The sequence below is a fragment of the Camelus dromedarius genome, chromosome 5 (genome assembly GCF_036321535.1).
Source record: "Camelus dromedarius isolate mCamDro1 chromosome 5, mCamDro1.pat, whole genome shotgun sequence".
Lineage (NCBI taxonomy): Eukaryota > Metazoa > Chordata > Mammalia > Artiodactyla > Camelidae > Camelus > Camelus dromedarius.
Window position 1 is genome coordinate 27,850,109 of NC_087440.1, and position 23,333 is coordinate 27,873,441.

Here is a 23,333-nt window from a genome sequence, read left to right on the forward strand (position 1 = left end):
ACAATGAAGATTCTAACACAGAAAATAAAGGGGAAGGCACTCATATGAAGGCCATTTCTTTTGTGAAGATTACAGACCTATAATGCTCTAGTATAGGGTTAAATATTTTTTTCTCCTAGTCTTCATATGTCTTGATTATACACATGGAGAAAATGTCACAGTTAATACTCTGTATGTTAGTCATGGTTGGGAAACTAAAGTCAAGGTTTAGGAAATTGTGAGATTGGATTTCATAGCAATAAAGCCACAATGCAAGGCATGAAGCTACTGTTAAGGGAAAAAAGACTCCATTTTATTGCCTATTCCACCCAGAAACTTGAATACAGAATGCTTCTTCTGATGCCCATGTCTAAGGCCAAGGAAGGGCAGAACAGGAAGGAAAAAATAAGAAAAAAAGAAAGAAAGAAAGAGGAATTTGCTCCATGTTCTTGGGACCACATTTCCTCTGATCTGGACACTGGGAACAAGAAGTGTGGTAAGAGACTGTACTGAACACAAGCTAAGGAACTTGAACATCCCAGTAACCATGGGGAATCACTGAAGAATCCTAGCAAGGAATGTTGTTTATTTAGATTTGTATTCTAGGACAATCACTCCAGAAACAAAGCAGAGACTAGACCAATAGGGGATAAGACTACGGTTATAGGTCACTAAAAGGCCCTTTCAGTATTTCAGAAAGAAGTGTTAATAGCCAGAACCTAGGCAGTAGTAATATGGATAGAGAAAAGAAAATCAATTTAAGAAGATAGAATTGATAAGATGCAGTGATTAACTGGATATGTGTAATAGAAAAAACTTTACTTCCATGATTTTAGATATAGGTGATTGGGTAGATTATGATGCCATTCACAAAGATAGGAAATGCAAGAAGAGAAATAAGCTCTGGGAGAAAATGACGAATTCAGTTTTGGAAATTTTGCATTTGAGGTATTAGTGTAATATTCAAGTACACATGTGCAGGAAACTGCTAGATGCAATGGGGTAGAGCTTCGGAAGGAGACATAGACTAGAGTTACACATTTAGGAGTAATCATGTAATATACAAGGAGTTCCAGTTTCAAGTAAGATAAATTAAGCACACTTCATCTTGTCTCTACTGCTGAGTACAGCTTCAAAACCTAGGTAGAATGCATGGGAACCATTTCCTGAGTACTCTGAAAAGAAAATAGTAGCAAGCCAATTGGTAAAGAAGACCAGACTTTGAAGTGTCACCCAACAGTAAAGCAGTTAAATCTGCCCATTTTTTCCCTCAAATAGCCTCACAGCCTGGACTCAAACTGGCCTGAAACACGGACATGAGTATCAGAACAAACAGAGAAAGGCTTAGGGGAAAACTTCTAGCTCAGAATCAGGAATAGGAAAAATATCTCCTAACAATGACAGCAGCAGCAGTGGGAGGCTGTCAGCACCTCCAACTCTAAGAGGGAAGAATGTCCCGCTTTGATCAGAGGAGCTGTAGTCCCAAGATGGTGGGGCAAGCCGCGTTCACTTTTTCTCTCTTTGTTTTGCCTCTGCTTGGCCCTAGATGTTAGCACAGTTGCAGGAAGTTTGCAGCAGAGGTGGGTAAATAAAGTCTCAGCCTTCTGCCTAAAGGACTGAAAGAAGAGTCCCAGAGAGCCCGAAAAATATGGGAGAGATTGTGGAAAAAGAGGAGCTTAGAAAGTGACCCAACTGGTTTTCATGAACTCTTGAGTTTACCTCCAAGTCGTGTATGTGTGGACCTGATCCTAAGAAGCAATCAAAAGGCTCTGAAAAACAAACTGACAGACAGACCTTAGGACTAAGAGGCAGACCTCCCAGAGTGGCCACTGGGTAGCATATGCATGAGATAGAGCCAAAGAATTTTGCAAAAGCTCTGAAAATGGAACTGAAATTATAACCACATTGACACAACACTGTAAACTGACTATACTTCAATTAAAAAAAATATATATATATATATATATACTAAAAAAAAAACCCCATAACCAACAGAAGGCTCATTAGAACTTCTGGCCTGAACTAAACCAGGTTGGCTGCCTGACAAGAGGGAAAACAAGACTCAGAGTTTATAACATTCAAAATGTTCAGGATGTAACACCAAACTACTCAGCATACAAAGAACCAGGAAAATCTCAACTCCTATGAGAATACTGATCAATAGATGCCAACTCTGAGATGACATAGATGTTGAATTATCTGACAAAGGCTTAAGCAGCTTTAATAGAAAAGCTCCAACAAGTAAGAGTTAACACTCTTGAAATGAGTGGATAGAGAAATTTTCAGCAAAGAAACAAAAGGTATAGGAGAGAGTCAAATGGAAATTTTGGAACTTAAAAATATAGTAATGAAATTAAAAAGCCCATTGGATAAGCTCAATAGCAGAATGGAGATGTAGAGGAAAGAGTCTATAAACCTGAAGATAGATCAATAGAAATTACCCAATCTGAACAACAGAGAGAGAGAGAAAGTTGAAACGGTAAGTAATCAGAGCCTCGAGGACCCATGGAATAAAAAAAAAAAAGACTAACATTTATCTCACCAGAGTCCTAGAAGGAGAAGAGAAAGAGCCCAGTACAGAAAATATATTTGAAAAGATAATGATTGAAAACTTCCCAAATTTGGTAAAACACATAAACCTACAGATTCAAGAAGCTCAGAGCCCCCAAGCAGAATATACCCAAATCAGTCTATCCCAAAGCCAACATACTCAAACAGCTAGAAACTAAACACAAAGAAAAAAAATCTTGAATGTAGCCAGAGAAAAATGATGAGTTACTTACAGAGAAATGACTTAAGTGATGAAGATTTCTCATCAGAAACCATGGAGGCCAAAACAAAGTAGAACATTTTCAAAGTGCCGGGGAAAGAAAAAGACCTATTAACCCAGATTTTATATCCAGTGAAAATATTCTCAAGAATGAAGGTGAAATAAAGATGTTCTCAAATGAGGGAAAAATAAGAGAATTAGTTGCCAACAGATCTGCTCTAAAAGAAGCTCTTTAGACATAAGAAAAATGATACCAGAAAGAAACGTAAAGAATCAAGAATGAAGGAAGTAACAGAAATGGTAAACATCTGTGTAAATATAATATTGTTCTTCTCATGAGTTCTTTAAAAGATGTTTGATAGTTGAAAGCAAAAAATTAAATGTTGTTTAGTGGCGTTGCAATGTGTGTACATAGAATACACAAGATAACTACAACATAAAAGAGAGTGGGTAACAGGGACCCATATAGTGGTAAAGTAAAACACTAATTTAATTCTAAGTACACAGTAAAGAGTTAGGTGTGTATACTGTAATCCCTAGAGAAAACACTAAAAATATTCACAAAGAGATATAATCAAAAATAAAATTGGTATATTAAAATGGAATAATTAAAAATGTTCAAATAACTAAAAATAAAACAAGAACAAGGAAATAAAAGAGAGGAACAAAAAAGGGCAACAAACAGAAAATAAAAACAAACAAAAAAGTTGGTAAACCTAAATCTAAACATGTCAATAATTACATGAAATGTAGATGGTCTAAACACAACATTAAAAGACAAAGATTATCAGAATGCATACAATATGGAGTTAAAGTCACTGGCTTGGATGCAGTTACTCAGAGAGAACAAGCAGACTGAGAAAAGCAAAGGTTACAGAGTGTAGTTCTGGGAATACAGATATTTAAGGAATGAATGGAGGGCAAAGAGACGTCAAAAAAGGCTTAGAATGAAATAGGTAGTAAGATAATTCCCCCAGATTTTGTATCTAAAGAAATTAAAGTTCAATAGTCTAACTTCTTATTATGCTTTTATTATAAGTCTGTAAACCCTAGATCTGAAATCTTTCAATCAGTGTAGCTAAACTGAGACCAGAACCCACGTCTCAGAAGCTAATGTTAGATTAAACCAGAGGGCTTCCGTAATACCAGCGAGGCTGTCTTCCCCCCTTCCCTAATAGTAACAGGAGTCACATATTCAGTTATATCCTTAAATTCTTAGCCCCAGCTTATCCATCACCCTTTCTTAAAGACCTGATGCATTTTCCTTTCATAATTTTCTTAGCTACATTTTCATCTGCAGAGAAATACTGTAAAAATAGTGAAGGTCACAACCACGGTGTCATACCATGATAAAGACCATTTTAACTTGGGATCAAACCACAGGGTGTAAAAGAGGAAAGAGGTGACTTTTGGGTTGTAGATCTCAACATTGCTATGTGGTTTGTGGCAGAATAATTGGCAAAAATTAGTCCCTATGAATTGTAAATAAAAAGCATCCCATTCTCAGAATTCTGAAACCAAAAAAAAAAAAAAAAAAAAGTTGCAGAGGTTACTCTGCTTCCAAGATAAAATGCTATTCTACCAGATTCTGGGGGTCGAAATCCAGGTGCAAATGTTCATGCCATGTGTTTGTTATTTCTGAGTTTTCAATGATCATACAAACAAATAAGAGAAGGTACTCCTAGTACCTCTTACTTCAAGCTGTTATCATTTAACAAGAAATTTCAAGCAAAAGACTTTATCTGTAATGGAAGGTAGGGATTGGGAATTATAGTTTAATTATAAGGTAGGTCAGTTGAAAAGAGCAAGTTTCTCTTCTGAATGCACAAGAACACAGGATTTGATACATGAGTGGCACAAAGTCAATCCAACTTGCCTGAATTTGGCAACCACAGTGTATCTTAGAGGAAACTTATGGAAAAGAAAAGATAATTTCATGTTTTCTGGGCCTAGGATGAGTTTTAGAATCAACTTTGCTATAATTTTGGACATTCAAATTTAAGACAGATTACTACAAAGAAATAAAAACATTTTTTCAAATTTACTTCCCCATCCTCTTCCACAGTTTGAAATTACTTTTATCAAAATCATTGTGCACATCCTCTACTATCATCAGTGAAAATTTATAGTGCTGCCTCTGTAATAACTATCCATGGTCCTTCCCAGATCTGCTGTCAACCAAAGACTGAAGGTCAGAGTTCAGCCATCAGTCTAGCATCCCTGCCAGTGTCTGTATCCGGATAAATGCACTTCATGTACATTCTTCCTTCAAACTTCACATCCTTTGTGAAATGAAAAATTTAATCTCCAAGTTTCTGATCCACTAACTCAAAATACTATTTGGTGACACCTATTAGATGATCAAGAAACTACAAAACCCCTTGTCTTTGAAGAAGAAAAGAGTCTGCCCTGGGTAAACAAACTTCAACCTCAGCACTCTAGTGTATGCTGCATCAAAGGAAGGCTTCAGAGAAGGGCAAACCCTTCTCTGTGGCAGTCCATTCGCAAGCCAGGGTGCAGTGCTGAATCATCACACGTACTTTCCATCTGAGAAACCACAGGAAAAAGAACTGTTAAGTCTTAGGAGAGAAAAAGCAAAATAACAAAGAAAGCACTATGGAGTGGGGTTAAATACGATTTCACGCTGAGTTCACAGGACTATTTCAAGCAGCATTGCCTCACTGTGCTTTGACTTGAACAGTAGCTCTGCAGGTGCCGCACACTGAATTATACATCTTAATTTGGTCTACCAAGCGACCTTCTCTGGCTGTGCTCAGTGTACAAGCACTTTGCTTCCTGGGAAGCCTTCATGTCTTTCATTTCCTCCTGCAAACTCCAGGCTGACATTCTCTCCAAGACAACCCTGCTGTGCGGATTTCTTCCCTGACTCTTTTTCCAGTAAGCAAATACATGATTTGACTCCATCCAAAATGGAGAGATCTGTTGTGTCTCATCATAATAGGAAATTACTGCCTTTAGCAGATGCTAGTCAATGCTCATAACATATTTCATCAATGCCTAAAATAAGATCCAAGAATTAGCTGAAGTCATTCGCTCTGCTGACTGTAGATTTCCTGATTGATTCTGGACCTAAAAGGCCAATGCAAAGCTCTTCTTACTCAGCCATTGGCACAGTCATGCTCTATGACTCCATCTGAGCCCAATATTGCTAAGAGAAGTTATCTATAACTTCCATTATTTAACTGGAAATTATCCATTTGTCCACTCAGATCCATGCTGTACCCTTCTGCACACCACTCTTAAGCACCAGGAGGCTGTTTTTTTGGTCTGAATCAACATCAACAAGCTTCTTTGCATTCTGGCTTCTACTGGGTTTAGCCATTGGAAAAATACTAGCAAAATGGAAAGTGGGTCAGGATATTTATTCTCTGGCTCTCTTCCTCCTAGACTATGGTTTTGCAATGGGTATGTCCTCCACTAATGAAGACCACAGTCCTCTTAGGGAGCCCTCCTCCAGCTGCAGTTCCTTCTTCTGGGTACCAGTTACTGCTCCCTCCCATTGCTTGTTCAGGCCTAGGGAGCTTTGAATGCTGCTTCTCATGTGTGATTCTGGACATGTTAGTGCCTGTCTGTCTTCTTCCCACCCACCCTAGGGTGGAGTACAGTGTTACTGTTCTTCAGATAGAAGATATAAACACAGACGTAGGTCTGCAGTAGCTTTCTAGCTCTGCTCCCCCGGAGGAATTTTTCTTCAAAGAATCTAAACACTGTAGGAGTAGGAGTGTAGGAGTAATAACTAAATTACTATAATATAAAGTAAAAAGAGACCCATTCCATAGACATGAAACAAAAAAATCAAGAGAAGGTCAAAGAAAGGAGAGAGCACATCATATTTGCAGGATCAGAAAATACTTCAGGAAAAGCATTTGAAATTGCCTCTCTCTGAAGGGTAAGATTTCAACAAGTATAGAGATTAAGAAAAGGGAATTCCAAGAGAGGGAGCATTGTACAAAACTGGGAAATTTGCTAACGTGTACTAGGGGAAAATTACTCTCTTTGTTTTTTAGATATGTGTCAGGAGAAATAAGATAAAATGGTGTCATGTTGTAAAAAGATCTGAATCCAGGTTGGTGAGAAATTAATGCTAACTTCATAGACAAACAGGAAACCACTGATGGGTCCTGATCAAGAGAGTAATGTGTTTAGGACTAAACTTATGGAAGACGAACTTAGCAATAACATCAGAACAGAATGGAGTAGAAAGAGACTAGATAGAGAGTCAAGAATGAGGAACTCAGGAAAGCATCAAATTCTGCAAGGAGACTGAAAAGGAAACAAATTAGAAGGAGAGATAACAAGCAGAGTTTCAGATAGTAATTTTAGCAAGGTAATAGAAGACCAAAATATATTGCAAAGATCAAGAAAAAAGGCTGATGATTAAGAGAAGGAAATGAGGAAAAACCTCTGCAGGTATCATGGTTTTGTCTTTGCTGTTACTTTTGTTCCGTTTTGTAAGATGAAGGAAACCTAAGCACGTTTTTAAGTTGAGAAGAAAGAAGTAGTGAAGAGGGAGATATTGATGATAAAACTGAAAGATAGTATAAAATATGGGATAGCAGATGAAGGATGTCCCCAGAGGAAGAAGACATGGGCTCAAGGACAAATGAGGAAGGTCAGCCTTGACCAGAAGGAGGATTGTTGCATGGTCAAAGACTAGGGTTAAGTAAAGAAGACAATCATAAGATAGAAAGTGGTGAAATTCAGAGAGATCACATATTACCTCAATGATTTTTGCATTCTTCCTAAAGAGTCTTAAAATTTTATGATTTTTTTGTATTCCTACAATGTCACAAGAAGAAAAGTACTAAGCTATTCCATACTGCAGAAGCAAAATTTCTATGTTTAAAACTCTGATTTGACTATGAAATCATAAACGCTCCAAATTGGGCCTTATTACAACATACTGGTAAATCTCTAAAATAATTAAATAGGGGCCAAATTTTGGTCAGTAGAATTATTTTGGTTAATAAATTTCTAGCCAAAGTCACAGCTGGTTATCAAAGGATAAGAAAAAGGGCTCCTTTTTGCATTTGTTTGTTTTTTGACCCCTAAACCAACCCACTCAGATACCCAGATATGTTACAGGGTGTGAGCACTGAAGATTCTCTCAGCAACTTCAGAGAATCCTTTCTTCACTTCTCCTTTACCTCTTCACTGCTTCGCTACATAAAGATAAACAAATATTAGCTAACCACATGATCTCCATGAGAATATAAGATATTGAGTCTCTGGGCTCATGTCACCATCTGGTTTATATCATCATCTACAGGAGATGCATGAGTATACTGAGGGAATAAACCCCTTCCTTGTGATTTTAAAAAATAATCTGTACAGATGAGATTCCTACCATTGAATGCTTAAAGTTCCAAGGTCAATGTTTGACTGTACAGCATCCCATAAAAGTGGGCTTGGTCCATTCTTGGTTAAGACAAAGATAGCTTCCTTTTCAAAATTTAGGAGTGTCTTTATAAATATGCGAACCCATTTTGTGGAGTTTGCTTTTATGAGAACTCTAAATCAGGAACCACCATGGCATACGTTAAGTCCAATTTGCCTTTCCAAATAAAGGAAGCTGCTCTTGAACAATGACTTTCCAATTAGACAGAATAAGGGATTTAAATAGGCTTTTATATTTTACAGAGGAGTCAGGTCCCCAGCAGGGTGCTTTAAGGGCACTATCTTGTTTAAAGATCTGCCACAGAGGATAGCCCTCAAGGAGAGGAGGACCTGGGGACTCTCAGAGATAAAGCTACTCTGCCATCTCTCCCATTTCCTCTATAATCCCTCTGTTGGAAAAAAAAAATTAATTGTCTCACATTATGTGTTTTAATTTTATAAAATGCCCCAAATATTTCCATACATCACTATATGAGATTTTTATAAAACTTCCATAAGGGAAGCTATGTGGTTTGAACTTCCATTTGAGACATACAATCACTCTGTGAGGCAGGTGTGACAAGTGTTGTCATCATCACTTACGCACAGAGAGACTACAGGAGACCAGAAAGTTTACAGTGATTTGACCCTGGTCACACACCAGTTAGCAATAGAAGGGGTACTCAAATGTAGCTTCCTGGACTCCCAGTTTGGTGCTCTTTCTATGACCCCACTACAGCTGAAAGCCATTAAAAACAAAGAAGATGACGATGACTAAAGAAACAAAATGCCATAAAAATTTTTTGTTGGATAGAATTTTAAATGCAATGTAGTCCTATATATAATGAGGCAAGTGGGCTCAAAGCCAATCCTTGGTAAAGGTTTCTCATTTAAATATGATCTTTAGAAGAGTTCTACATATGCTGTTTAGAAGAGTTCAACAACTGATTAAATATTCAGAATTCTACAAAGGACCATATTTTTTGGCAATGGTTTCATAAATTGTATCTGCTTCCTTTTTGTATTGTGTTCTTGTTGCAGAAGAGATTTTGGTATTAAAGCTTCACAATCATGAGAATCAAAGAAGGCCCATATTCATCTTAATCTAGAGTCATTGCATAAAATCTGCCACATGAGTTAGTTATTTTGAGATGAATTTTGCACAATGCCAGTAACTCTCTATATAGCAATGTTTAAACAGAAGGATCTCCCAAGAAAGGGACAGGGTAATCCGGCACTGCATTCAAACCCACTGTTCACGTCTGCTTCAGCAAAGACAGCTGGAATCACCACTGCTGTCTGGCAAGCTCATTTTCCTTAGTAGACTAATGAAGAGATAGGAAGAGGATGATTTGAGGACAGGCAGTAAAAACCCAGAAAAATTAAAAATAGGTGTGGTAACAAAATAGGTAGATTCATAGTCGGTTGAGAAGGAGGAAGAAGGGAGGGGAGGAGGAGAAGAAAGATGAGATTAGCCAACATTTCACGCGTTCTTAACCAGGACTAGGCCATAGCTAAGTGCTTCTATGCCTCACACATTTAATTCTCATAGATCTACAAGATGAGTACTAGTAATTCTCCCATTTTACCCAGGAGAACCATGTAAGCTTAAGTAACTTGCTTAAAGTCACAAGAATTGGAAATTGAATCCGAGACTGAATGTCTTAAAAGTCTGCCATGTCAAGGTTACAAAATACTGCATTTCCTAAAACTTCAGGGAGAGAGAATGAATCTGTTATGGGACACTTGCAGGAGACCTCTAATACCTCTACTTAAGGATTATTTCTCTGCTCTTTGGAAAAAGATGGTTAAGAGATTATGGCCATTACACAAGTAACAACATGATCTACATGCCCCTTAGCCGGAATGTTAATTATCCATCTGGCAGAAAGAAAAAAAGAGCATGTGATGTTTACAAAATTCCTGCTGGGAATTCTTCTTTGTCTGAAAGTATGCTGGTCTTCATGGTCTAATGTTTCTACATTAGACCATTTCTCTCCAAGAAAAAGACTTGTCCCACAATGCCCCAGAGAAGGTAAGGAAGGTTTAAATTGGACATCGTCATTAAATTTGCATCAAGTGAAGTTAAGAGAATAGTGACTGAATGTCAACAGGTTTCTATTGCAGGAGGTATAATAAAAAGTGTCAGAGCACCCCCGGGCCGCCTTGTGACCAGGAGCTTACCCGTGGGTATGGACACGTGGAACTATGTCTGCTCAAACATGTAAACCAATGCCATCTTCTGCAGAAGGCTGGAAGCTGTAATGGGAATATCTAAACAATATCTAATTAGTCCCTATCTTTTGTCACCTGAATCTAAAAGAATTAAAGCCTCATCCCTAATTTCAACAGGTCCTAAGACAGAGAACTTCCACGTCACAGCAGCTACAGTTGGACCCAAAGGTTTGGCTAAGGAAACAGTACCATCTTGGGCTCAATACTTATCTTCCTTTACTAAACTGAGCTGCTCTGAGAATTCCCCATTTGATTGCCACTCACAATTTCACTACTTTATGCAAAAACCTCATGTCCACAATTCCTATGGCTGGATATGTCACAAAGGTGTCTAATAGTTCTTCCACACTATTTGCATACAACTTTAGAAGCATTTCCAGATGACTCCACAAGTTCATTCTCAACAATCTGTTAACTGATCTCAACTGAAAGGCAGAAACATAAAAAGGATATCACTGTATTAGAAGTCAAAAACTGTACCTATCCAAACGGTAGACTTAGAATAAAGATGAAGATACGTATACACTTATGAAACTGATGGGAAAGCCAAGGGCTTGAGGTGTAGAGGTATGGGTGCCCTAAATAACTTGTTACAGTAGTCTCATGTTGCTTCTAGAAATCTCCTCTGTTCCTGGGATTCTAATAACATCCAAAACAAATCCTTTAAAAAACACAAAACAATTTAATAAGAACACTTTTGAATTTGAGATTGTTAAGACTTCTAGTAGACTGAAGAATATGCAATAAAACACTGAAATTGAGTTTTGAAACAAATGGTGATTGTTCTCATTCCTCACAGAAAGAGTGACAAGTCTCTGCCCTTGACCAGCATACAAGGGAGCCCCTGGGGACTGAAGGCCTCTGAGCACAGTTTCAATGTCAGGAAGATTTCACATTGTCTGTGACAAGTTCCAAAAACAGCTTGAAATAAAAGAAAATATATAATAAGTACAGCAAATAGATCTGTCATGTTACTAAGAATGCAGAATTAGAAGGGCATGAAAGCCTGGAGGTTTGGTAGCTTTTTATAGCCCTTTATAAAAAGTTGCAATTGGTGCAAGTTTCTGTCTCACAAGTTGCAGAGTAAATCGGTGAATGAGACGAGGCCACTAGGGAGCACACTATTAAATACTCTTTTGTCATGAGATTAAGTAATAATGTTCTCTAAAGTGGGACATACTTGCATGATAAATCAATTTTCCAGTTGGGGGAATTCTGTATGGATCAGAATTTACCAAGAAAGAGATCAGAATTCACCAAGAAAATCCTTCTTAAAGGGCCTGATATCATCAGGAGAAACATCTGTTTGGCTACACTGCGGGCCCATTTCAGCCAAAAGATTCACAGCATTCAAGGCATTCTTCTAAAAAACATGTTTTGGAACAGTAAATATTTCCATAAATACCAACTTGCTATAATATAAATAACTTCTGGGCATGCAAATTTAATTCCACCAATGGTTCTTGGAATTCAATTATTAATAAAGGGAAAATGAACTACAGGGTTTTCTTAAATCTTGATGTTGGGAGACAGGGTACAACATTTCCCCACTCCTTTTCTTCAGTCCCAACAGCCTTCCCAGACCCAAAATGTCGCTCGTATAACCGTAACTATAGGTAGTTCTTCTACAATTCTAAGGTGTTTCAGTAGAGTGTCTACAATGAACACATTCACAAGTGCAGTTAGAAATGGGGTTGTTTCTACAACTGTGTGTTAATATCACTAGCTGTCATCATCATGCATGGATATGCAGTGTGTAAAACACAATGATTCAAATGGAAGACATGCTCGATATATCTAAGGTGTCACAGATTTTACAGTATTAATGAAAATTTGACACCACTAACAAAGTACGGTAGAACACATGGATTTATGACTAAATGATCAACCCACACACTAACTCGAGGTTCCATGGTGAACTGATGCAGAGGCCACTGGTATTCTGAGCTGCCTGGAAGAAGGACAGCAAGATGAGGAAGACACAGCACACAGTGCAGGAGTGTGATCGGGTCAGCATGCAGTGATGGACCACAGCCAGCTGTATGACAAAGTGCAACTTGTCACCAAGTGATGCGACAGAAGAGGGAAGAGGAGGAGACTGACACTGGTTATGCGGTTTGATATTGAATTCAAAATTCTACCTTTGTTATCTCATTTAATGCTAGCAATTATCTTCTGCCTCAGAAGGTTGTCATCTTCATTTTATATAGCATAATAAGTGACGTTCCCAGAAGGAGGTGGTAGAGTTGGGCTTCAATTCACCCCAAAGTCCACATTCCTTTCTGTGAAGCATGTTCCAGTAGGAAGGGCTTTAAGACTGGCTCTCAATACTCTAGTCCATTAGAAAAGAGTTTAAACATAAGGAAAAGGGAAAGAAAAAGCAAATCACTTCAGTAAAGCTGGAGGAAAACAGAAAGGATGGAGAACTAAAGAATGTGACTTCGAGGAAGAAGAGAATGGGGTTGGGGGGAGAGTCATGTCAGTGAAATAAGGCCGTCAGTAGGAGGATGAGCTTCCTGGAGGTTTTCCAATCAAAAAGCAGCACCATACATCCCACAGGGAGATGATGGAGCAGCTGCAGAACATCAGCCTAAAGCTGTCATGCAGCAGAGTAGCTACCTGAGCTGGCCTGGGATCCACCTCTCCGTGAAACTGATGGACAAGTAGTCCTTGGTGATTTATTATATGAGCACATATACAGAAGAAGTTTTGGGGATTGGAAGGAGAGGAGGAATGAAGGAGACATATTTAATTATAGGAATCTGGAAAGAGAGGGGAAACTGTGGGTAAGGGACAGGAGAACAGAGAGCGAGCAAGATGAGGACTATGGAGAGAAAGGGACAACATCCAAACCACACAGAGGAAAGAAGACAGGTAAAGTCTTTGTGTTCACAAAAGACTTTGTAAGATGATGAAGCCAAGCAGTGCTGCTTCGGGCCCAGGTGAGAAAGCGTGGCCAGAGTCCGAGAAGGGGCCATTCTTCCCCAGGCACCATCTCCTTCAGTGCCCCAAGCAATCAAAATGGCCATTACTGAAGACTGCTGTGCTCCACAAGGTATTATCTTAATGGACGGCACCAGCAGCAGAGGCCAGGACAAGGTGTGGTGAGGACAAGTCTGGGCGACAGTATGACTAGTCTCACTGCTGAGCACGTATGAGGCTCCAGAAAATAACTGGGGAAGTTTTAAGAGGTGGATGAAGTGCTATGTAAACAAGGAAAAAACTAAGACTCACCATGTTAAAGTATTTCTATTAATGTGGCTACACTTCAACCCATAATCAATCAAGTGATTGCTAGTAATGGTGTGAAAAAGCGAGTGACACAGAAGGGTAAGAAAGAGAAGAAACTCAATGATAAATATGGCTCCCATCCCAAAGAAGGGAAAATCAGACTCATCCAAATGGATTGGATTTCTTTGGAAAGCTTGCTATAGCAGGACACTTTTAAGTGCATACTGATAATGATCTGAGAGAGATTCTAAGGAAATTAAATCATCGTCCAGCCAATTCCTTGGACTTATTAGTCCTCCTTATACCTCCCACCTCTCACACTCTTCAATCCATTACCAGGTCCTTGATTACCTCCCTGATGACTAGATGCTTAGATGAGTTGGACTTCAGAATTTTCATCCTAAGCTGGTATTATTTTTTGTGTATGTTATGGTACATATTCTTCTCGGAAAGGCAAAGAGTCTTTGCTCTCTTAAGCTATATTCCATAATATTCCACATCATGAACTTTTCATCTCAGATGAAAACAGTAGATCCTAATAATCATTCAGATTTTCTTGATTCAGTTAATGAGGCCATTTAATTCCATAAAACCCGAATTTGATCCACTGATATTTGAAGGATCAATCTAGTATGTCTAGATTCTTGGATCAAATGAGCAAATATCAGGAAGTTTTTCATGTTCCCAACCCCCATACTATACGAATGTTACCAATGACAACATCCCTGTGTATGACTGACTGACCTACATGTGGACTTACAGAATAGTTGGGAAATCAGAAATATTTTCACATTCCATACCATAGTGTTTCCAAAAGCAAAGAGTAATGGTTCAATTGTGTCATGATTTCTGTTCAAAATCTGAGTGCTGACCCAAAGGGGTTAAGTGGGGAGCCCACGAAACTGAGCAGAACTTTCAGATGGAGAGAATTTTTCCTACCATGTGTTTGATATAATTAACAAAACTAGATTCCTTTCAGAGAAGGGAACTATTTTTTAAGAACTAGACTCTCAAATAGAAAAAAAAAAATCTATGGTTACTAAAAGGGAAGTGGGGGATAAATTAGGAGTTTGGGATTAACAGACACAAATTACTATATATAAAATAGATAAACAACAAGGTCCTAATGTATAGCACAGGGAACTATATTCAATTTCTTGTAATAACCTACAATGGAAAAGAATCTGAAAATATATGTATGTTTATGTATAACTGAATCATTTTCCTGTATTCTTGAAACTAACATTGTAAATCAACTACACTTCAATAAAAAAAATAAATTTTTTAAAAAATGGACTAGAGTCTCAATTGTGGAGATTCATTTCCAGGGAGGGAACTGACATTCTAGAAGAAAACTCCTCAATCTTCTAAGTATTTTACAATATATTTTCTTCTTTCATTACTTCTTTTTATAGGAAATACAAGAAGGCAGGTAGCCCTGATTTTTCCACGTCTTTCCTCTTTCCTTTAAAAGAAAAGTCCTTGAAAACTAAGGTTAGAACCTTCACACAGTGCTTGCTGTTTATCTGCCAGCCTGGAAACTGTTGGAAACCAAAAGATAGGTATGGCCCCAGTGAGGTCAAAATTCAGTACACATCAAAGCAGAGAAACCCTGAAAATACCTATGCCCCACCCCAATACATACTAAGTGTGTAGCAATACTCTCCCATGCACGTCAAAGGCATCAAGAAATTCTCACCCACACAGCATCCTCCTCAAATGAGAGGTCCGCCCCAACTGGAATGTTTATCTGTTACTGTCAGAGTTGAACTGAGGCTACAATGCCTTCAAATCCCACAACTTTTTGAAAGAATCTCACATGCATCATCTTATTTAGATAAGCAATTTATCTGATCAGATGGGAGAGATAAGTGGACTTTGCTGAGGGATGTTTGGGAGAACTACCTGGCTGGAGGGCCATCAAAGCAAATGGTACATTTTCCATTTAAAAAATCATTCCTTGGAGGCCAACTATATGCCATCCTCCTCTGCACCAACCTAGATGGAGAATGCGTCTTTGGCACTTCTAGCCAGCCTCTTTGTGCTTCCCTTCCCCTTGCTGGTAATACATTCTCTTTCCTGTCCCTAAGAAAAATCACTTGCAACACAGGACCAGAGAGAAATCATTCAGCTTTTGACTATATGAATTGTCCAACACAAGAGATTTTTTTTTTCATTTTCAGGGTTACCCTGTTGAAGGAAATGACAGGCTGTGGAGTCAACTGAGGGAATTCAGCTGCACTTAAATAAGAGTATTGATTTGGACAGAGATCTTCCCAGCACTGACAAAATCCTGAGGCTTCTGCCTGCAGCTAAGACACAATTTAGGAGTATGAAGACTGTTTCTAAGTGTTGGTTCTCAAGTGAAAGCTTTAGCTCTTTAAATAGCTACAGTGATTACTATCACCCTAGCTTAGTGAGCACTTGCCATGGGCTGGGCATTCTTCTTAGGGCTTTACATGTTTTAACACATTTATTTTCACACACACCCCGAAGTCTATGAGGTAGGTACTATTATTTATCCCGATTCTACCATGAGAAAAACTAGCGCATTGAGAGGGTAAGTAATTTGCCTGGGGTCTCACAGCTGGTAAGTGGCTGGGCTGGGATGGATGGCCCCAGAGCTCTGGCTCTGAAAATCCCTCACAGGACTGACCAGGGATACTGAGTCTCGTTCAGAGGACAGACCCACTGATTCCCTAATTCCTCTTCTTTAAGTCATAGAATATAGAGCACTCACCCCATGGTACAACTGGTCCAGGACTGATCAATCTTCATGTGAGATAGTTTCCACCCCCAGCAGCACAGACCGAAGGAAAAACAACGAATTCAGCATCAGAAGACTTGGGATCAAATCCAGCTACTAACAGAATAACCTTTTGCAAGTCACTTAACCTCTGTGCACCTTGGTGTCTTCATCTGCAAAAGAGCTTTTTATTCTCCCAATTTGCAGTGCAATTCCAGAATCCCCTCCTACAGAGAGGTGGAGCCCTCTCTCCAAATTACTTTTCTAGGTAGAGTAAATTCAGGGCACACATGTGATCAGCACCCGCACTTCAGGAGCCAAAAGACACCACAGGACAGTAAGGAGAGGGAAGGAGGCAAAGGAAATGGCATAAGAAATTTACAAGTAGGGGGAAAAAGACAAACTTTCATCAGTGATGCAAGAACTAAAAGGAAAGCAAGTGAAGTGCAGGAAACAAGGAAGACTGAATGTAAAATCAATATGGGTGAAAAATAAATGAATCAATCAAGTCTTGCTATTTTCACCTCTATTATAAAAGAAAATTCATCATTAACTTGAGTGACACCCAGGACACAATGATCTCTCCACCCAGCATTTCTAATGTCTTTTCTCCCTTTGGCTCAAATCTGTTTAGCCTTCTCTATCAGAATGTTTAGCTCTATCCTAATGGCGCCAATGAACTCAGACTCCAGATGCCCTCGGGCTCCATGCCACATAGTTTTGAGGGTCAAAGCGTCCTTCCCTCCTTCCCCTTAGCATAGCTTTAGGATCTATACTACCTCAGTTCAAATCCTAGCTCTTCCACTTAGCATGGTAGCCTTAGCTAGCTGTGTGATCTCTGCATGCTTCAATTTCCTATCCCTAAAATACAGGTAATAATGACACTTCATAGACTTAGTGGCATTTAGAACATCATGTCTGATACATAGTATGGACTTTATATGTAATTGCTATAATTATTTTGTGTTCCAGATCCACATTATCCAGGAAGAGAATCCCAACACATCTGCCTCCTATTGCCAGTTAACCTTCTGTGACTTATTTTTCCTGTTTGATCAAAAGCTCCCTAAGGGAAGGGACTGTCATCATCATCATCTTTGTATTCCCTACAGGACAAGCCTTAAAGATGGTAGACATTCAGTAAATAGTGGACTGAAGTGTCACTATCTGAAGACATGAATCCAACCCAGGTCTCTGCCTGAAAATTCAAGCATATTATTATTTGTAGCCAGAATTAATCATCAGTCATGGCTTGAGTGTTACTTTCCAACAAACACAACAATTAGAGCAGACAAAAAAATCATTACCAGCAACAAAATTGGCTTTCCATCATTAAAATGTGTATCAAAGAAAGAAAAATGATAAATACAAAAAATCAGATTAGAGAGTAAAAGATGAGATCAAAACCAAAATTTCCATTAAAGATCAGATAAAAGTGACAGTAGGAAATGGGATAAGTGAAGAAAAGAGATTTTTTTTAATATTCCAATTCATTAAACAAGGGGGAAATGGATTTATGAACTTGACTTGTGCCTGAGATAGAAATGAAAGGTGTGGTTTCAGGACTCCACCATAAACCAAATATAGATATTCTGTTGTTGTTCCCTTTGCCCCAGATTTTCCAGAATCTTTATGACTCAATTTCTGCTACCTTCAGGTATCTGCTCAAATGACGCCTCGTGAAAATTCTTCCTAGGTGACTCGACACGAAAAAATGCCCACGGCCAATGTCACTCTCCAGCCCTCACTCTGACATGTGTGTCTCATGGAACTAATCTGCCACATCATACATCCATCAGTTACTCAGTCTTTCCCCACACACTGTAGAACATAACCACCATGAAATGAGGAGCTTTGTTCCCGGCTGTCCTGTGCTTGAGCAATTAACTAGAAAATCACAGGTACTCAATAAAAGTCTGTCCAATGACTGATCCACTTATTAATACAAATATTAATATCTATGTATGTAAAGTGCTTAAAAACAGTGCCTGGCACATAGTGGGCCCAGTGAGCTATTTATAGAGGGAGTAGAAGTAGCACTATTCCTCCCTCAATTATTTTCGGTGCTTTAGTAACAAACATCTTCGGTCTCCGGGGACTGGAAGAGAGTAGGAAGAATTAGGTAAGGAGGTGGGGGAAGCAGCTTTGAAATCTAAGCACGGAGCTATTTTCTTTATTTAGGGGGCAACTGGGATCCACTAAAGTGCTCTGCAGTACAGTGTGGTCAAAGAGCAAACTTTAGTGGGATGGGGGGAAATGGCATGGGTGGGAAAGCAAGGCTGGAATCAGGAAGCCAGGGGCAGAGGGATGGCAAGAAGCCCAGGGCCAGGGTGCAGCTTCACAGTGGGCAGAGGTACAAGGCGCGGCAGGGACCCAGTCCCCCTTCTTACCGAGATCAACCTTTGCTTGGGCAGGCTCCAGGCTTTGAGATGTCAACAGCGTGATGCCACCAGGCCTGCATAGGAAAAGTAAATCAAGGCTTACCCGAAGCAACTTGCACTTTAGGGGGTGTGTGTGTGTGTTACCTATATATTTGGGGAGGCCAAACCTAAGGGGCTTTCAGAAATAGCCATTCATGGTGCTGACTCTTTTTCTTCTGATGTGAGTCTAGGGAAGAGAAGATCCTACATCTTTCTTGAGACAACTGTAATCTCTCAACTGAACGACTGCCCAGCCCTGGGTCTGACCAACCAGGCTGGCTTGCCCATGACTGGGGAGTTCTCTGGATGCAGGCCTTTCAGTGTGAAAACCAGCCAGGTACCTGGGCAATCCAGTCCCAGGTGACCACCCTCCCACTGCATCGCCTCCTAACTTGTCTACACTCGCACTGCAACCAGAGCAGTCTTTCCAAAACAAAAATCTGACCTTGTCCCCTCTGCAGTGAGTCACATACAATCAAAACACTTTAGTGACAAGCTAGCTCATAAGACAGATTGCAGCCCCTAACATGGCCTGACAGGTCTTGTGTGACTGGGCCCCTACCGATTTTTCCAGCCTCATTTCAAACCATGCCGAGGCCACAGTCCCCTTCCGTGGTTCACATGCAGGTCACTCTCTCCCATCGTGGGGACCCTGCACATGCCCCTCCCTCTGCACAGACTATGACTGCCATCTTTCTTCCACACAGTTCATTCAAAATCATTTTTTATATCATGGTTCTGTCATGGTCACTTTTTCAGAGAAGTCTTTACTAACCTCCTTGAGCACACACATCCCCTTCTCTGTGCCCTGTTGACATCAGAGCCACTGCTGTCCATGCTCCCCATGTCCCCATCCACACCCTCTGTAGTCACCTCCACACACCAAGAGCTCCTCGCTGCAAGAGTGGGTTAGAGTTAGGGTAAGGGCGTGAGTTCTGCCGACAGCTTTGGTCTGTCCGTGGAGCAATGCCCCCTGCACACAGACTGGCACCGAAAGAGACTGAGGGATAGGTGGGAGCAGATCAGGTAGACTTTGAGGGCCATGACACAGAGTCCCAGTTTCATTCTGAGTCCCACGGGAAGGTATTTAGGAGTTTAAAGCAGAGGACAGATGTTGATCACTCAGGCTATATCTGGAAAACTAACTATGAAAGGGCAGGAGAGGAAGCAGAGAGGCTAGCCAGGATGTGAATGCCACAGCCCACGTTATTTTCCTAGAAGGGATCATTGTGGAAGCACAACTGAAAGCATAATAAAAAGTGTCTACTTGTAGCATGGTAGTTGGAGCCTTCAAGTTCAAGGTCAGCTCTACACCAGCAGCTTATCTGAGAGGCCCTCTGAAGTCTGTTTCATACAAGCTGGTTGTTGGAAAGAGGGTCAAATTTGTTATGCTCTTTTAAGTATGAAGTAGGGATAAATCTATAATACATAACCAGATATGTACTTTGCATGTGCTGTTAACATTTCATTGCAGCTGCAATTAGTCTAAAGGAGAGCGACAATGAAAACAAAGTTGAGAAACACTGTCTGGAATATCAGACAGGATTCAGGTTCCTTCTGAGGAGCATCAGGTGCGCTTAAGCTGGCCTGAGATGGCCCCTGGCCTCCTGGACCAATAACCCTAAAACTGCCCTGTCACCTCACATTTCCTTGGAGCTGTACAGACACTGACTAATTCACCTTCTCAATGGGAAGATGGTCCAGTAAGATACAATGGGCTATTTGCAAGTCAGCCTTTCTAAACACAGATACCTCCTGTTTGGATGCTCCCGAGACATACAGGTGGAGGAAGGAAGTTTCAGGAGCTGAAGAGGGTAATGCAAATACCCGACAGGATCTCCAGGCCTATGTTTCATGTTTCTCTTTCATCTCCCTCTCACCCCCAAATTCCTGCTTCCAGCACAAATATATTCTCCCCTGAAAATCCAGGGGGAAAAAAATCATTCCTTCCTTTGAGCTTCCAGAACACGTTGTAAAGATAATATTAAAGGCTACTCTTTCTTGACCACTTATGGTGAGTATTATGCTAAACCTTTTACCTGAATTACTTCATTTAATCTTCCCACTCTTATTGCCATTGACAGATAGGAAACGGAGGTTGAGAGAAGGGAAGGAGCTTGCTCGATGTCATACAGCAAACAGATGGGAGAGCGGAGATTCACCAAGCAGCCTCTTAACCTCTGGACGGCATAGCCACTGTTCTGTCACTAACCCCACTGTCTCACAATCAGAAGTTCACGTGCCTCTCTCCTCTATTACCTCCAACAGAAATGACCAGGTGTCACGAAAATGGAGTGAGTTTTACAATCAAATCCTGTTGTATAACTTGGGGATATTACTTACTGAGACTCAGCTTCCTCATATATAAAATGGAGACAGTAAATGCCTACCCAATAGGTTTGCTGTCAAGATAAAATCAGATATATTTTTTAACACGCTCACCACAGTTTCTGGCACATAAAGTCCCATTTAACTAAACAGGTGTTCACTGAGGGCCCATGGAATACCCTCGTGGTATGATGGGTTCTGAGAATATTATTTAACAGAAGCACTCTCATGGAACCAACACACTGGGAACTTAATACACTGTGATTGCTCTCACTTCTTGAGGACAGGAACTATGTGCTATTCAACCCTGAATTTTCAGGGCTCAGCAATGCCAGCACCAAATAGGTCCTCAATGACTTTTCGGTGATGAGTGATAATGGTTCACAGAACTTCAGAGACCCTAAGCACTGGGGATGATGAATGACTGTGTCAGATTAGTGGGTGTCATTTATCAAACAATAGATAAAATAGGTGAAAGTAAAGCACAAAGATGTCACTCCCAGAGGCTGTATGCATTCAATCATTTAAGCACAGAGCCACTAGTAAACAACTCTCAAAATACATTCCCATAGCAAAATGGATACATAACCTTAACAGTGTAGAAATAATAATACATCTAACAGCACTCAGGAGGTGGGGAGGAGAGGAGGAAAGGGACTTTCAGTGTTAATCTTTCAAAAAAGGAAGTCAATTGACACTGAGGAAGAAAGCTCATAAAAACAGCAATGTAAATAATATTTTTCATGATATTTTAGCCTTAGAGAGTTTTTTTTTTAAAAGAAATAATGTGATCTTGAAGTGAACTTATTTAAAGTTTGACCACTTTTTAGTTTCAATTCAGTTTCTTTTCATTGTCTGAAAATTTGGTTAATTAGTTAATTAATTTTGTTATAAATAGCATCCATACTCATTTTTATAAAAGTATTTCTATTTAAGTATCCATCCATCCTGATAGATAGATAGATAGATAGATAGATAGATAGATAGATAGATAGATAGATGATAGATGTCTGAATGATGCTCACCTGAGGTTAATGATGTTGTATTCGAGATGATTTTTTTAAGAATTATCATTTTTGTAACTCTCTGCCTTATTTGAATTCCTGATAATCAAAATACATGATTTTTTTTTAAAGTGTGTTTCCTAAAATAGAGAAAGAGAATGATGTGCCAAGGTGTGGTTAATTCTTCCTGGTGGGAATATGGGTCATTGTCATTTTCTTCTGTGTACATTTTTTGTATTTTTTACATTTCCAAAAATGATTTTAAAAAGGGTTTTACATCAGAGTCTACATTCAAGATTATGTTTCTTCCTTTTTAAGTAAGACTCTAAAATAGAAAGCATGTTTTTTACTTTGGTTGCAAATGGTGTCTTCAAAATGACTTGAGAATCCAATTGGCAAAGCAGAAAAAACTGGATTCTTTTGAATGCTCTTTATAAATGTAATCTCCTTAAGTAAACAGAGTAGAGAGCTAATGAATGGTTATAATGTATGTTTACATTTTTTTAAGGTTTTTCCATGAAGAGTGAGAGATTATGAAAGAGATTATGAAAAGCTTCACCATGTCAGACTGTGTCTGATGGAGACGGTTAAGACCAGGATTTCAAACTAAGTGGCTTTCCTCATCCCTTTCCATGTCCTTTAAGACATGATTACTGAACGTCAACACCTGTTTGCTGTGACAGAGGATGGACTAGAATAACCCAGTTCTTACCTTCTAGTTAAGAAGAAAAATGTAAAATACACAAAGGGTCGCAAAGTTGTGAAAGGGACTAGATTCTGGGAGGTGTTCTGGGAAGCGGTGGATAACATACCTGAGCTATCTGTTTAGGTTTAACAGAAGGCATTATGGTAACATTTTTTCATGTATAAAAGTTCAGGAGAAGAGTTGGGATTCTGATTTAGTCCTTCAAATAACTTAAGGAATCTATTCAATTTCTTGTAGTGTAGAAATTTAGAAACAATGAAATTCAGCATTCACTGAGTCTTGTATGATTGTGTTAATGTTATAGAGAGTTTTTTCAGTTCAGTGAACCACCTGGCTGTGAAACCTTTAATTACTGCCAATGCCAATTTAGAAGAAGGAAAATAAATTTTTGTTTCTCTTACTTAACAATTCTAAAGTAATGTCTTCCCTCAATGATAGCTTGTAGCCTATGGGATTTTTTTTTATAAAGGAAGGAAGAAATTTTTCATAACGTTATATTTGTGAAGTGCTTTAAATC

General features: G+C 39.3%; 1 protein-coding gene across 2 annotated transcripts in view; it reads right to left on the reverse strand.

Annotated features, from left to right (window-relative positions):
* Positions 1-23,333, reverse strand: part of FMN1 (formin 1) — a 397,753-nt gene that overhangs the window by 364,187 nt on the left and 10,233 nt on the right. For both annotated transcript variants that reach the window (XM_064485767.1, XM_064485766.1), the window contains exons 3-4: positions 18,749-18,813; positions 16,353-16,384 (exon numbers count right to left, since the gene is read on the reverse strand). The gene's annotated coding sequence lies outside the window, so the exon portion shown is untranslated. The remainder of the gene's footprint in view (positions 1-16,352; positions 16,385-18,748; positions 18,814-23,333) is intronic.